A 14,966-nucleotide genomic window follows, 5' to 3' on the forward strand; every position below is an offset into this window, starting at 1 on the left:
CCATAGTTCGGCTTTCATCTGGCAGCTACGGGACAAAGTCGCCAAACGAGTGCCCAAGTTAGGCTTCGCTTCCCGATAGTTCGGCTTTCATCTGGCAACTACGGGCCAAAGTCGCCAAACGAGTGCTTAAGTTAGGCTTCGCTTCCCGATAGTTCGGCTTTCAACTGGCAGCTACGGGCCAAAGTCGCCAAACGAGTGCCAAAGTTAGGCTTCGCTTCCCGATAGTTCGGCTTTCATCTGGCAGCTACGGGCCAAAGTCGCCAAACAAGTGCCCAAGTTAGGCTTCGCTTCCCGATAGTTCGGCTTTCAACTGGCAGCTACGGGCCAAAGTCCCCAAACGAGTGCCAAAGTTAGGCTTCGCTTCCCGATTGTTCGGCTTTCATCTGGCAGCTACGGGCCAAAGTCGCCAAACGAGTGCTTAAGTTAGGCTTCGCTTCCCGATAGTTCGGCGTTCATCTGGCAGCTACGGGCCAAAGTCGCCAAACAAGTGCCCAAGTTAGGCTTCGCTTCCCGATCGTTCGGCTTTCATCTGGCAGCTACGGGCCAAAGTCGCAAACAAGTGCCCAAGTTGGGCTTCGCTTCCCGATAGTTCGGCTTTCATCTGGCAGCTAGGGGCCAAAGTCGCCAAACAAGTGCCCAAGTTAGGCTTCGCTTCCCGATAGTTCGGCTTTCATCTGGCAGCTACGGGCCAAAGTCGCCAAACGAGTGCCCAAGTTAGGCTTCGCTTCCCGATAGTTCGGCTTTCATCTGGCAGCTACGGGCCAAAGTCGCCAAACGAGTGCCCAAGTTAGGCTTCGCTTCCCGATAGTTCGGCTTTCATCTGGCAGCTACGGGCCAAAGTCGCCGAACGAGTGCTTAAGTTAGGCTTCGCTTCCCGATAGTTCGGCTTTCATCTGGCAGCTACGGGCCAAAGTCGCCAAACAAGTGCCCAAGTTAGGCTTCGCTTCCCGATAGTTCGGCTTTCATCTGGCAGCTACGGGCCAAAGTCGCCAAACGAGTGCCAAAGTTAGGCTTCGCTTCCCGATAGTTCGGCTTTCATCTGGCAGCTACGGGCCAAAGTCGCCAAACAAGTGTCCAAGTTAGGCTTCGCTTCCCGATAGTTCGGCTTTCATCTGGGAGCTACGGGCCAAAGTCGCCAAACAAGTGCCCAAGTTGGGGTTCGCTTCCCGATAGTTCGGCTTTCATCTGGCAGCTACGGGCCAAAGTCGCCAAACAAGTGCCCAAGTTAGGCTTCGCTTCCCGATAGTTCGGCTTTCATCTGGCAGCTACGGGCCAAAGTCGCCAAACGAGTGCCAAAGTTAGGCTTCGCTTCCCGATAGTTCGGCTTTCATCTGGCAGCTACGGGCCAAAGTCGCCAAGCAAGTGCCCAAGTTAGGCTTCGCTTCCCGAAAGTTCGGCTTTCATCTGGCAGCTACGCGCCAAAGTCGCCAAACGAGTGCCAAAGTTAGGCTTCGCTTCCCGATAGTTCGGCTTTCATCTGGCAGCTACGGGCCAAAGTCGCCAAACGAGTGCCAAAGTTAGGCTTCGCTTCCCGATAGTTCGGCTTTCATCTGGCTGCTACGGGCCAAAGTCGCCAAACGAGTGCCAAAGTTAGGCTTCGCTTCCCGATAGTTCGGCTTTCATCTGGCAGCTACGGGCCAAAGTCGCCAAACGAGTGCCCAAGTTAGGCTTCGCTTCCCGATAGTTGGGCTTTCATCTGGCAGCTACGGGCCAAAGTCGCCAAACGAGTGCTTCAGTTAGGCTTCGCTTCCCGATAGTTCGGCTTTCATCTGGCAGCTACGGGCCAAAGTCGCCAAACAAGTGCCCAAGTTAGGCTTCGCTTCCCGATAGTTCGGCTTTCATCTGGCAGCTACGGGCCAAAGTCGCCAAACGAGTGTCAAAGTTAGGCTTCGCTTCCCGATAGTTCGGCTTTCATCACGCAGCTACGGGCCAAAGTCGCCAAACAAGTGCCCAAGTTAGGCTTCGCTTCCCGATAGTTCGGCTTTCATCTGGCAGCTACGGGCCAAAGTCGTCAAACGAGTGCCAAAGTTAGGCTTCGCTTCCCGATAGTTCGGCTTTCATCTGGCAGCTACGGGCCAAAGTCGCCAAACAAGTGCCCAAGTTAGGCTTCGCTTCCCGATAGTTCGGCTTTCATCTGGCAGCTACGGGCCAAAGTCGCCAAACGAGTGCCCAAGTTAGGCTTCGCTTCCCGATAGTTCGGCTTTCATCTGGTAGCTACGGGCCAAAGTCGCCAAACGAGTGCCCAAGTTAGGCTTCGCTTCCCGATAGTTCGGCTTTCATCTGGCAGCTACGGGCCAAAGTCGCCAAACGAGTGCCAAAGTTAGGCTTCGCGTCCCGTTAGTTCGGCTTTCATCTGGCAGCTACGGGCCAAAGTCGCCAAACAAGTGCCCAAGTTAGGCTTCGCTTCCCGATAGTTCGGCTTTCATCTGGCAGCTACGGGCCAAAGTCGCCAAACGAGTGCCCAAGTTAGGCTTCGCTTCCCGATAGTTCGGCTTTCATCTGGCAGCTACGGGCCAAAGTCGCCAAACGAGTGCCCAAGTTAGGCTTCGCTTCCTGATAGTTCGGCTTTCATCTGGCAGCTACGGGCCAAAGTCGCCAAACGAGTGCTTAAGTTAGGCTTCGCTTCCCGATAGTTCGGCTTTCATCTGGCAGCTACGGGCCAGTCGCCAAACAAGTGCCCAAGTTAGGCTTCGCTTCCCGATAGTTCGGCTTTCATCTGGCAGCTACGGGCCAAAGTCGCCAAACGAGTGCCCAAGTTAGGCTTCGCTTCCCGATAGTTCGGCTTTCATCTGGCAGCTACGGGCCAAAGTCGCCAAACGAGTGCCAAAGTTAGGCTTCGCGTCCCGTTAGTTCGGCTTTCATCTGGCAGCTACGGGCCAAAGTCGCCAAACAAGTGCCCAAGTTAGGCTTCGCTTCCCGATAGTTCGGCTTTCATCTGGCAGCTACGGGCCAAAGTCGCCAAACGAGTGCCCAAGTTAGGCTTCGCTTCCCGATAGTTCGGCTTTCATCTGGCAGCTACGGGCCAAAGTCGCCAAACGAGTGCCCAAGTTAGGCTTCGCTTCCCGATAGTTTGGCTTTCATCTGGCAGCTACGGGCCAAAGTCGCCAAACGAGTGCTTAAGTTAGGCTTCGCTTCCCGATAGTTCGGCTTTCATCTGGCAGCTACGGGCCAGTCGCCAAACAAGTGCCAAAGTTAGGCTTCGCTTCCCGATAGTTCGGCTTTCATCTGGCAGCTACGGGCCAAAGTCGCCAAACGAGTGCCCGTTAGGCTTCGCTTCCCGATAGTTCGGCTTTCATCTGGCAGCCACGGGCCAAAGTCGCCAAACAAGTGCCCATGTTAGGCTTCGCTTCCCGGTATTTCGGCTTTCATCTGGCAGCTACGGGCCAAAGTCGCCAAACGAGTGCCAAAGTTAGGCTTCGCTTCCCGATAGTTCGGCTTTCATCTGGCAGCTACGGGCCAAAGTCGCCAAACGAGTGCCCAAGTTAGGCTTCGCTTCCCGATAGTTCGGCTTTCATCTGGCAGCTACGGGCCAAAGTCGCCAAACAAGTGCCCAAGTTAGGCTTCTCTTCCCGATAGTTCGGCTTTCATCTGGCAGCTACGGGCCAAAGTCGCAAAACAAGTGCCCAAGTTAGGCTTCGCTTCCCGATAGTTCGGCTTTCATCTGGCAGCTACGGGCCAAAGTCGCCAAACGAGTGCTTAAGTTAGGCTTCGCTTCCCGATAGTTCGGCGTTCATCTGGCAGCTACGGGCCAAAGTCGCCAAACAAGTGCCCAAGTTAGGCTTCGCTTCCCGATCGTTCGGCTTTCATCTGGCAGCTACGGGCCAAAGTCGCAAACAAGTGCAAAAGTTGGGCTTCGCTTCCCGATAGTTCGGCTTTCATCTGGCAGCTAGGGGCCAAAGTCGCCAAACAAGTGCCCAAGTTAGGCTTCGCTTCCCGATAGTTCGGCTTTCATCTGGCAGCTACGGGCCAAAGTCGCCAAACGAGTGTCAAAGTTAGGCTTCGCTTCCCGATAGTTCGGCTTTCATCTGGCAGCTACGGGCCAAAGTCGCCAAACAAGTGCCCAAGTTAGGCTTCGCTTCCCGATAGTTCGGCTTTCATCTGGCAGCTACGGGCCAAAGTCGCCAAACGAGTGCCAAAGTTAGGCTTCGCTTCCCGATAGTTCGGCTTTCATCTGGCAGCTACGGGCCAAAGCCGCCAAACGAGTGCCAAAGTTAGGCTTCGCTTCCCGATAGTTCGGCTTTCATCTGGCAGCTACGGGCCAAAGTCGCCAAACAAGTGCCCAAGTTAGGCTTCGCTTCCCGATAGTTCGGCTTTCATCTGGCAGCTACGGGCCAAAGTCGCAAAACGAGTGCCCAAGTTAGGCTTCGCTTCCCGATAGTTCGGCTTTCATCTGGCAGCTACGGGCCAAAGTCGCCAAACGAGTGCTTAAGTTAGGCTTCGCTTCCCGATAGTTCGGCTTTCAACTGGCAGCTACGGGCCAAAGTCGCCAAACGAGTGCCAAAGTTAGGCTTCGCTTCCCGATAGTTCGGCTTTCATCTGGCAGCTACGGGCCAAAGTCGCCAAACAAGTGCCCAAGTTAGGCTTCGCTTCCCGATAGTTCGGCTTTCAACTGGCAGCTACGGGCCAAAGTCCCCAAACGAGTGCCAAAGTTATCCTTCGCTTCCCGATAATTCGGCTTTCATCTGGCAGCTACGGGCCAAAGTCGCCAAACGAGTGCCCAAGTTAGGCTTCGCTTCCCGATAGTTCGGCTTTCATCTGGCAGCTACGGGACAAAGTCGCCAAACGAGTGCCCAAGTTAGGCTTCGCTTCCCGATAGTTCGGCTTTCATCTGGCAGCTACGGGACAAAGTCGCCAAACGAGTGCCCAAGTTAGGCTTCGCTTCCCGATAGTTCGGCTTTCATCTGGCAACTACGGGCCAAAGTCGCCAAACGAGTGCCCAAGTTAGGCTTCGCTTCCCGATAGTTCGGCTTTCATCTGGCAGCTACGGGCCAAAGTCGCCAAACGAGTGCTTAAGTTAGGCTTCGCTTCCCGATAGTTCGGCTTTCATCTGGCAGCTACGGGCCAGTCGCCAAACAAGTGCCCAAGTTAGGCTTCGCTTCCCGATAGTTCGGCTTTCATCTGGCAGCTACGGGCCAAAGTCGCCAAACGAGTGCCAAAGTTAGGCTTCGCTTCCCGATAGTTCGGCTTTCATCTGGCAGCTACGGGCCAAAGTCGCCAAACAAGTGCCCAAGTTAGGCTTCGCTTCCCGATAGTTCGGCTTTCATCTGGCAGCTACGGGCCAAAGTCGCCAAACAAGTGCCCGTTAGGCTTCGCTTCCCGATAGTTCGGCTTTCATCTGGCAGCCACGGGCCAAAGTCGCCAAACAAGTGCCCAAGTTAGGCTTCGCTTCCCGGTAGTTCGGCTTTCATCTGGCAGCTACGGGCCAAAGTCGCCAAACGAGTGCCAAAGTTAGGCTTCGCTTCCCGATAGTTCGGCCTTCATCTGGCAGCTACGGGCCAAAGTCGCCAAACGAGTGCCCAAGTAAGGCTTCGCTTCCCGATAGTTCGGCTTTCATCTGGCAGCTACGGGCCAAAGTCGCCAAACAAGTGCCCAAGTTAGGCTTCGCTTCCCGATAGTTCGGCTTTCATCTGGCAGCTACGGGCCAAAGTCGCAAAACGAGTGCCCAAGTTAGGCTTCGCTTCCCGATAGTTCGGCTTTCATCTGGCAGCTACGGGCCAAAGTCGCCAAACGAGTGCTTAAGTTAGGCTTCGCTTCCCGATAGTTCGGCGTTCATCTGGCAGCTACGGGCCAAAGTCGCCAAACAAGTGCCCAAGTTAGGCTTCGCTTCCCGATAGTTCGGCTTTCATCTGGCAGCTACGGGCCAAAGTCGCCAAACAAGTGCCCAAGTTGGGCTTCGCTTCCCGATAGTTCGGCTTTCATCTGGCAGCTAGGGGCCAAAGTCGCCAAACAAGTGCCCAAGTTAGGCTTCGCTTCCCGATAGTTCGGCTTTCATCTGGCAGCTACGGGCCAAAGTCGCCAAACGAGTGTCAAAGTTAGGCTTCGCTTCCCGATAGTTCGGCTTTCATCTGGCAGCTACGGGCCAAAGTCGCCAAACAAGTGCCCAAGTTAGGCTTCGCTTCCCGATAGTTCGGCTTTCATCTGGCAGCTACGGGCCAAAGTCGCCAAACGAGTGCCAAAGTTAGGCTTCACTTCCCGATAGTTCGGCTTTCATCTGGCAGCTACGGGCCAAAGCCGCCAAACGAGTGCCAAAGTTAGGCTTCGCTTCCCGATAGTTCGGCTTTCATCTGGCAGCTACGGGCCAAAGTCGCCAAACAAGTGCCCAAGTTAGGCTTCGCTTCCCGATAGTTCGGCTTTCATCTGGCAGCTACGGGCCAAAGTCGCCAAACGAGTGCCCAAGTTAGGCTTCGCTTCCCGATAGTTCGGCTTTCATCTGGCAGCTACGGGCCAAAGTCGCCAAACGAGTGCTTAAGTTAGGCTTCGCTTCCCGATAGTTCGGCTTTCAACTGGCAGCTACGGGCCAAAGTCGCCAAACGAGTGCCAAAGTTAGGCTTCGCTTCCCGATAGTTCGGCTTTCATCTGGCAGCTACGGGCCAAAGTCGCCAAACAAGTGCCCAAGTTAGGCTTCGCTTCGCGATAGTTCGGCTTTCAACTGGCAGCTACGGGCCAAAGTCCCCAAACGAGTGCCAAAGTTAGGCTTCGCTTCCCGATAGTTCGGCTTTCATCTGGCAGCTACGGGCCAAAGTCGCCAAACAAGTGCCCAAGTTAGGCTTCGCTTCCCGATAGTTCGGCTTTCATCTGGCAGCTACGTGCCAAAGTCGCCAAACAAGTGCCCAAGTTAGGCTTCACTTCCCGATAGTTCGGCTTTCATCTGGCAGCTACGGGCCAAAGCCGCCAAACGAGTGCCAAAGTTAGGCTTCGCTTCCCGATAGTTCGGCTTTCATCTGGCAGCTACGGGCCAAAGTCGCCAAACAAGTGCCCAAGTTAGGCTTCGCTTCCCGATAGTTCGGCTTTCATCTGGCAGCTACGGGCCAAAGTCGCCAAACGAGTGCCCAAGTTAGGCTTCGCTTCCCGATAGTTCGGCTTTCATCTGGCAGCTACGGGCCAAAGTCGCCAAACGAGTGCCAAAGTTAGGCTTCGCGTCCCGTTAGTTCGGCTTTCATCTGGCAGCTACGGGCCAAAGTCGCCAAACAAGTGCCCAAGTTAGGCTTCGCTTCCCGATAGTTCGGCTTTCATCTGGCAGCTACGGGCCAAAGTCGCCAAACGAGTGCCCAAGTTAGGCTTCGCTTCCCGATAGTTCGGCTTTCATCTGGCAGCTACGGGCCAAAGTCGCCAAACGAGTGCCCAAGTTAGGCTTCGCTTCCCGATAGTTCGGCTTTCATCTGGCAGCTACGGGCCAAAGTCGCCAAACGAGTGCTTAAGTTAGGCTTCGCTTCCCGATAGTTCGGCTTTCATCTGGCAGCTACGGGCCAGTCGCCAAACAAGTGCCCAAGTTAGGCTTCGCTTCCCGATAGTTCGGCTTTCATCTGGCAGCTACGGGCCAAAGTCGCCAAACGAGTGCCCAAGTTAGGCTTCGCTTCCCGATAGTTCGGCTTTCATCTGGCAGCTACGGGCCAAAGTCGCCAAACGAGTGCCAAAGTTAGGCTTCGCGTCCCGTTAGTTCGGCTTTCATCTGGCAGCTACGGGCCAAAGTCGCCAAACAAGTGCCCAAGTTAGGCTTCGCTTCCCGATAGTTCGGCTTTCATCTGGCAGCTACGGGCCAAAGTCGCCAAACGAGTGCCCAAGTTAGGCTTCGCTTCCCGATAGTTCGGCTTTCATCTGGCAGCTACGGGCCAAAGTCGCCAAACGAGTGCCCAAGTTAGGCTTCGCTTCCCGATAGTTCGGCTTTCATCTGGCAGCTACGGGCCAAAGTCGCCAAACGAGTGCTTAAGTTAGGCTTCGCTTCCCGATAGTTCGGCTTTCATCTGGCAGCTACGGGCCAGTCGCCAAACAAGTGCCAAAGTTAGGCTTCGCTTCCCGATAGTTCGGCTTTCATCTGGCAGCTACGGGCCAAAGTCGCCAAACGAGTGCCCGTTAGGCTTCGCTTCCCGATAGTTCGGCTTTCATCTGGCAGCCACGGGCCAAAGTCGCCAAACAAGTGCCCAAGTTAGGCTTCGCTTCCCGGTATTTCGGCTTTCATCTGGCAGCTACGGGCCAAAGTCGCCAAACGAGTGCCAAAGTTAGGCTTCGCTTCCCGATAGTTCGGCTTTCATCTGGCAGCTACGGGCCAAAGTCGCCAAACGAGTGCCCAAGTTAGGCTTCGCTTCCCGATAGTTCGGCTTTCATCTGGCAGCTACGGGCCAAAGTCGCCAAACAAGTGCCCAAGTTAGGCTTCTCTTCCCGATAGTTCGGCTTTCATCTGGCAGCTACGGGCCAAAGTCGCAAAACAAGTGCCCAAGTTAGGCTTCGCTTCCCGATAGTTCGGCTTTCATCTGGCAGCTACGGGCCAAAGTCGCCAAACGAGTGCTTAAGTTAGGCTTCGCTTCCCGATAGTTCGGCGTTCATCTGGCAGCTACGGGCCAAAGTCGCCAAACAAGTGCCCAAGTTAGGCTTCGCTTCCCGATCGTTCGGCTTTCATCTGGCAGCTACGGGCCAAAGTCGCAAACAAGTGCAAAAGTTGGGCTTCGCTTCCCGATAGTTCGGCTTTCATCTGGCAGCTAGGGGCCAAAGTCGCCAAACAAGTGCCCAAGTTAGGCTTCGCTTCCCGATAGTTCGGCTTTCATCTGGCAGCTACGGGCCAAAGTCGCCAAACGAGTGTCAAAGTTAGGCTTCGCTTCCCGATAGTTCGGCTTTCATCTGGCAGCTACGGGCCAAAGTCGCCAAACAAGTGCCCAAGTTAGGCTTCGCTTCCCGATAGTTCGGCTTTCATCTGGCAGCTACGGGCCAAAGTCGCCAAACGAGTGCCAAAGTTAGGCTTCGCTTCCCGATAGTTCGGCTTTCATCTGGCAGCTACGGGCCAAAGCCGCCAAACGAGTGCCAAAGTTAGGCTTCGCTTCCCGATAGTTCGGCTTTCATCTGGCAGCTACGGGCCAAAGTCGCCAAACAAGTGCCCAAGTTAGGCTTCGCTTCCCGATAGTTCGGCTTTCATCTGGCAGCTACGGGCCAAAGTCGCAAAACGAGTGCCCAAGTTAGGCTTCGCTTCCCGATAGTTCGGCTTTCATCTGGCAGCTACGGGCCAAAGTCGCCAAACGAGTGCTTAAGTTAGGCTTCGCTTCCCGATAGTTCGGCTTTCAACTGGCAGCTACGGGCCAAAGTCGCCAAACGAGTGCCAAAGTTAGGCTTCGCTTCCCGATAGTTCGGCTTTCATCTGGCAGCTACGGGCCAAAGTCGCCAAACAAGTGCCCAAGTTAGGCTTCGCTTCCCGATAGTTCGGCTTTCAACTGGCAGCTACGGGCCAAAGTCCCCAAACGAGTGCCAAAGTTAGGCTTCGCTTCCCGATAATTCGGCTTTCATCTGGCAGCTACGGGCCAAAGTCGCCAAACGAGTGCCCAAGTTAGGCTTCGCTTCCCGATAGTTCGGCTTTCATCTGGCAGCTACGGGACAAAGTCGCCAAACGAGTGCCCAAGTTAGGCTTCGCTTCCCCATAGTTCGGCTTTCATCTGGCAGCTACGGGACAAAGTCGCCAAACGAGTGCCCAAGTTAGGCTTCGCTTCCCGATAGTTCGGCTTTCATCTGGCAACTACGGGCCAAAGTCGCCAAACGAGTGCTTAAGTTAGGCTTCGCTTCCCGATAGTTCGGCTTTCAACTGGCAGCTACGGGCCAAAGTCGCCAAACGAGTGCCAAAGTTAGGCTTCGCTTCCCGATAGTTCGGCTTTCATCTGGCAGCTACGGGCCAAAGTCGCCAAACAAGTGCCCAAGTTAGGCTTCGCTTCCCGATAGTTCGGCTTTCAACTGGCAGCTACGGGCCAAAGTCCCCAAACGAGTGCCAAAGTTAGGCTTCGCTTCCCGATTGTTCGGCTTTCATCTGGCAGCTACGGGCCAAAGTCGCCAAACGAGTGCTTAAGTTAGGCTTCGCTTCCCGATAGTTCGGCGTTCATCTGGCAGCTACGGGCCAAAGTCGCCAAACAAGTGCCCAAGTTAGGCTTCGCTTCCCGATCGTTCGGCTTTCATCTGGCAGCTACGGGCCAAAGTCGCAAACAAGTGCCCAAGTTGGGCTTCGCTTCCCGATAGTTCGGCTTTCATCTGGCAGCTAGGGGCCAAAGTCGCCAAACAAGTGCCCAAGTTAGGCTTCGCTTCCCGATAGTTCGGCTTTCATCTGGCAGCTACGGGCCAAAGTCGCCAAACGAGTGCCCAAGTTAGGCTTCGCTTCCCGATAGTTCGGCTTTCATCTGGCAGCTACGGGCCAAAGTCGCCAAACGAGTGCCCAAGTTAGGCTTCGCTTCCCGATAGTTCGGCTTTCATCTGGCAGCTACGGGCCAAAGTCGCCGAACGAGTGCTTAAGTTAGGCTTCGCTTCCCGATAGTTCGGCTTTCATCTGGCAGCTACGGGCCAAAGTCGCCAAACAAGTGCCCAAGTTAGGCTTCGCTTCCCGATAGTTCGGCTTTCATCTGGCAGCTACGGGCCAAAGTCGCCAAACGAGTGCCAAAGTTAGGCTTCGCTTCCCGATAGTTCGGCTTTCATCTGGCAGCTACGGGCCAAAGTCGCCAAACAAGTGTCCAAGTTAGGCTTCGCTTCCCGATAGTTCGGCTTTCATCTGGGAGCTACGGGCCAAAGTCGCCAAACAAGTGCCCAAGTTGGGGTTCGCTTCCCGATAGTTCGGCTTTCATCTGGCAGCTACGGGCCAAAGTCGCCAAACAAGTGCCCAAGTTAGGCTTCGCTTCCCGATAGTTCGGCTTTCATCTGGCAGCTACGGGCCAAAGTCGCCAAACGAGTGCCAAAGTTAGGCTTCGCTTCCCGATAGTTCGGCTTTCATCTGGCAGCTACGGGCCAAAGTCGCCAAGCAAGTGCCCAAGTTAGGCTTCGCTTCCCGAAAGTTCGGCTTTCATCTGGCAGCTACGCGCCAAAGTCGCCAAACGAGTGCCAAAGTTAGGCTTCGCTTCCCGATAGTTCGGCTTTCATCTGGCAGCTACGGGCCAAAGTCGCCAAACGAGTGCCAAAGTTAGGCTTCGCTTCCCGATAGTTCGGCTTTCATCTGGCAGCTACGGGCCAAAGTCGCCAAACGAGTGCCAAAGTTAGGCTTCGCTTCCCGATAGTTCGGCTTTCATCTGGCAGCTACGGGCCAAAGTCGCCAAACGAGTGCCCAAGTTAGGCTTCGCTTCCCGATAGTTGGGCTTTCATCTGGCAGCTACGGGCCAAAGTCGCCAAACGAGTGCTTCAGTTAGGCTTCGCTTCCCGATAGTTCGGCTTTCATCTGGCAGCTACGGGCCAAAGTCGCCAAACAAGTGCCCAAGTTAGGCTTCGCTTCCCGATAGTTCGGCTTTCATCTGGCAGCTACGGGCCAAAGTCGCCAAACGAGTGCCAAAGTTAGGCTTCGCTTCCCGATAGTTCGGCTTTCATCAGGCAGCTACGGGCCAAAGTCGCCAAACAAGTGCCCAAGTTAGGCTTCGCTTCCCGATAGTTCGGCTTTCATCTGGCAGCTACGGGCCAAAGTCGTCAAACGAGTGCCAAAGTTAGGCTTCGCTTCCCGATAGTTCGGCTTTCATCTGGCAGCTACGGGCCAAAGTCGCCAAACAAGTGCCCAAGTTAGGCTTCGCTTCCCGATAGTTCGGCTTTCATCTGGCAGCTACGGGCCAAAGTCGCCAAACGAGTGCCCAAGTTAGGCTTCGCTTCCCGATAGTTCGGCTTTCATCTGGTAGCTACGGGCCAAAGTCGCCAAACGAGTGCCCAAGTTAGGCTTCGCTTCCCGATAGTTCGGCTTTCATCTGGCAGCTACGGGCCAAAGTCGCCAAACGAGTGCCAAAGTTAGGCTTCGCGTCCCGTTAGTTCGGCTTTCATCTGGCAGCTACGGGCCAAAGTCGCCAAACAAGTGCCCAAGTTAGGCTTCGCTTCCCGATAGTTCGGCTTTCATCTGGCAGCTACGGGCCAAAGTCGCCAAACGAGTGCCCAAGTTAGGCTTCGCTTCCCGATAGTTCGGCTTTCATCTGGCAGCTACGGGCCAAAGTCGCCAAACGAGTGCCCAAGTTAGGCTTCGCTTCCCGATAGTTCGGCTTTCATCTGGCAGCTACGGGCCAAAGTCGCCAAACGAGTGCCCAAGTTAGGCTTCGCTTCCCGATAGTTCGGCTTTCATCTGGCAGCTACGGGCCAAAGTCGCCAAACAAGTGCCCAAGTTAGGCTTCGCTTCCCGATAGTTCGGCTTTCATCTGGCAGCTACGGGCCAAAGTCGCCAAACGAGTGCCAAAGTTAGGCTTCACTTCCCGATAGTTCGGCTTTCATCTGGCAGCTACGGGCCAAAGCCGCCAAACGAGTGCCAAAGTTAGGCTTCGCTTCCCGATAGTTCGGCTTTCATCTGGCAGCTACGGGCCAAAGTCGCCAAACAAGTGCCCAAGTTAGGCTTCGCTTCCCGATAGTTCGGCTTTCATCTGGCAGCTACGGGCCAAAGTCGCCAAACGAGTGCCCAAGTTAGGCTTCGCTTCCCGATAGTTCGGCTTTCATCTGGCAGCTACGGGCCAAAGTCGCCAAACGAGTGCTTAAGTTAGGCTTCGCTTCCCGATAGTTCGGCTTTCAACTGGCAGCTACGGGCCAAAGTCGCCAAACGAGTGCCAAAGTTAGGCTTCGCTTCCCGATAGTTCGGCTTTCATCTGGCAGCTACGGGCCAAAGTCGCCAAACAAGTGCCCAAGTTAGGCTTCGCTTCGCGATAGTTCGGCTTTCAACTGGCAGCTACGGGCCAAAGTCCCCAAACGAGTGCCAAAGTTAGGCTTCGCTTCCCGATAGTTCGGCTTTCATCTGGCAGCTACGGGCCAAAGTCGCCAAACAAGTGCCCAAGTTAGGCTTCGCTTCCCGATAGTTCGGCTTTCATCTGGCAGCTACGTGCCAAAGTCGCCAAACAAGTGCCCAAGTTAGGCTTCACTTCCCGATAGTTCGGCTTTCATCTGGCAGCTACGGGCCAAAGCCGCCAAACGAGTGCCAAAGTTAGGCTTCGCTTCCCGATAGTTCGGCTTTCATCTGGCAGCTACGGGCCAAAGTCGCCAAACAAGTGCCCAAGTTAGGCTTCGCTTCCCGATAGTTCGGCTTTCATCTGGCAGCTACGGGCCAAAGTCGCCAAACGAGTGCCCAAGTTAGGCTTCGCTTCCCGATAGTTCGGCTTTCATCTGGCAGCTACGGGCCAAAGTCGCCAAACGAGTGCCAAAGTTAGGCTTCGCGTCCCGTTAGTTCGGCTTTCATCTGGCAGCTACGGGCCAAAGTCGCCAAACAAGTGCCCAAGTTAGGCTTCGCTTCCCGATAGTTCGGCTTTCATCTGGCAGCTACGGGCCAAAGTCGCCAAACGAGTGCCCAAGTTAGGCTTCGCTTCCCGATAGTTCGGCTTTCATCTGGCAGCTACGGGCCAAAGTCGCCAAACGAGTGCCCAAGTTAGGCTTCGCTTCCCGATAGTTCGGCTTTCATCTGGCAGCTACGGGCCAAAGTCGCCAAACGAGTGCTTAAGTTAGGCTTCGCTTCCCGATAGTTCGGCTTTCATCTGGCAGCTACGGGCCAGTCGCCAAACAAGTGCCCAAGTTAGGCTTCGCTTCCCGATAGTTCGGCTTTCATCTGGCAGCTACGGGCCAAAGTCGCCAAACGAGTGCCCAAGTTAGGCTTCGCTTCCCGATAGTTCGGCTTTCATCTGGCAGCTACGGGCCAAAGTCGCCAAACGAGTGCCAAAGTTAGGCTTCGCGTCCCGTTAGTTCGGCTTTCATCTGGCAGCTACGGGCCAAAGTCGCCAAACAAGTGCCCAAGTTAGGCTTCGCTTCCCGATAGTTCGGCTTTCATCTGGCAGCTACGGGCCAAAGTCGCCAAACGAGTGCCCAAGTTAGGCTTCGCTTCCCGATAGTTCGGCTTTCATCTGGCAGCTACGGGCCAAAGTCGCCAAACGAGTGCCCAAGTTAGGCTTCGCTTCCCGATAGTTCGGCTTTCATCTGGCAGCTACGGGCCAAAGTCGCCAAACGAGTGCTTAAGTTAGGCTTCGCTTCCCGATAGTTCGGCTTTCATCTGGCAGCTACGGGCCAGTCGCCAAACAAGTGCCAAAGTTAGGCTTCGCTTCCCGATAGTTCGGCTTTCATCTGGCAGCTACGGGCCAAAGTCGCCAAACGAGTGCCCGTTAGGCTTCGCTTCCCGATAGTTCGGCTTTCATCTGGCAGCCACGGGCCAAAGTCGCCAAACAAGTGCCCAAGTTAGGCTTCGCTTCCCGGTATTTCGGCTTTCATCTGGCAGCTACGGGCCAAAGTCGCCAAACGAGTGCCAAAGTTAGGCTTCGCTTCCCGATAGTTCGGCTTTCATCTGGCAGCTACGGGCCAAAGTCGCCAAACGAGTGCCCAAGTTAGGCTTCGCTTCCCGATAGTTCGGCTTTCATCTGGCAGCTACGGGCCAAAGTCGCCAAACAAGTGCCCAAGTTAGGCTTCTCTTCCCGATAGTTCGGCTTTCATCTGGCAGCTACGGGCCAAAGTCGCAAAACAAGTGCCCAAGTTAGGCTTCGCTTCCCGATAGTTCGGCTTTCATCTGGCAGCTACGGGCCAAAGTCGCCAAACGAGTGCTTAAGTTAGGCTTCGCTTCCCGATAGTTCGGCGTTCATCTGGCAGCTACGGGCCAAAGTCGCCAAACAAGTGCCCAAGTTAGGCTTCGCTTCCCGATCGTTCGGCTTTCATCTGGCAGCTACGGGCCAAAGTCGCAAACAAGTGCAAAAGTTGGGCTTCGCTTCCCGATAGTTCGGCTTTCATCTGGCAGCTAGGGGCCAAAGTCGCCAAACAAGTGCCCAAGTTAGGCTTCGCTTCCCGATAGTTCGGCTTTCATCTGGCAGCTA

Source organism: Ixodes scapularis, unplaced genomic scaffold (genome assembly GCF_016920785.2).
Source record: "Ixodes scapularis isolate PalLabHiFi unplaced genomic scaffold, ASM1692078v2 PGA_scaffold11__112_contigs__length_91849675, whole genome shotgun sequence".
Taxonomy (NCBI): Eukaryota; Metazoa; Arthropoda; class Arachnida; order Ixodida; family Ixodidae; genus Ixodes; species Ixodes scapularis.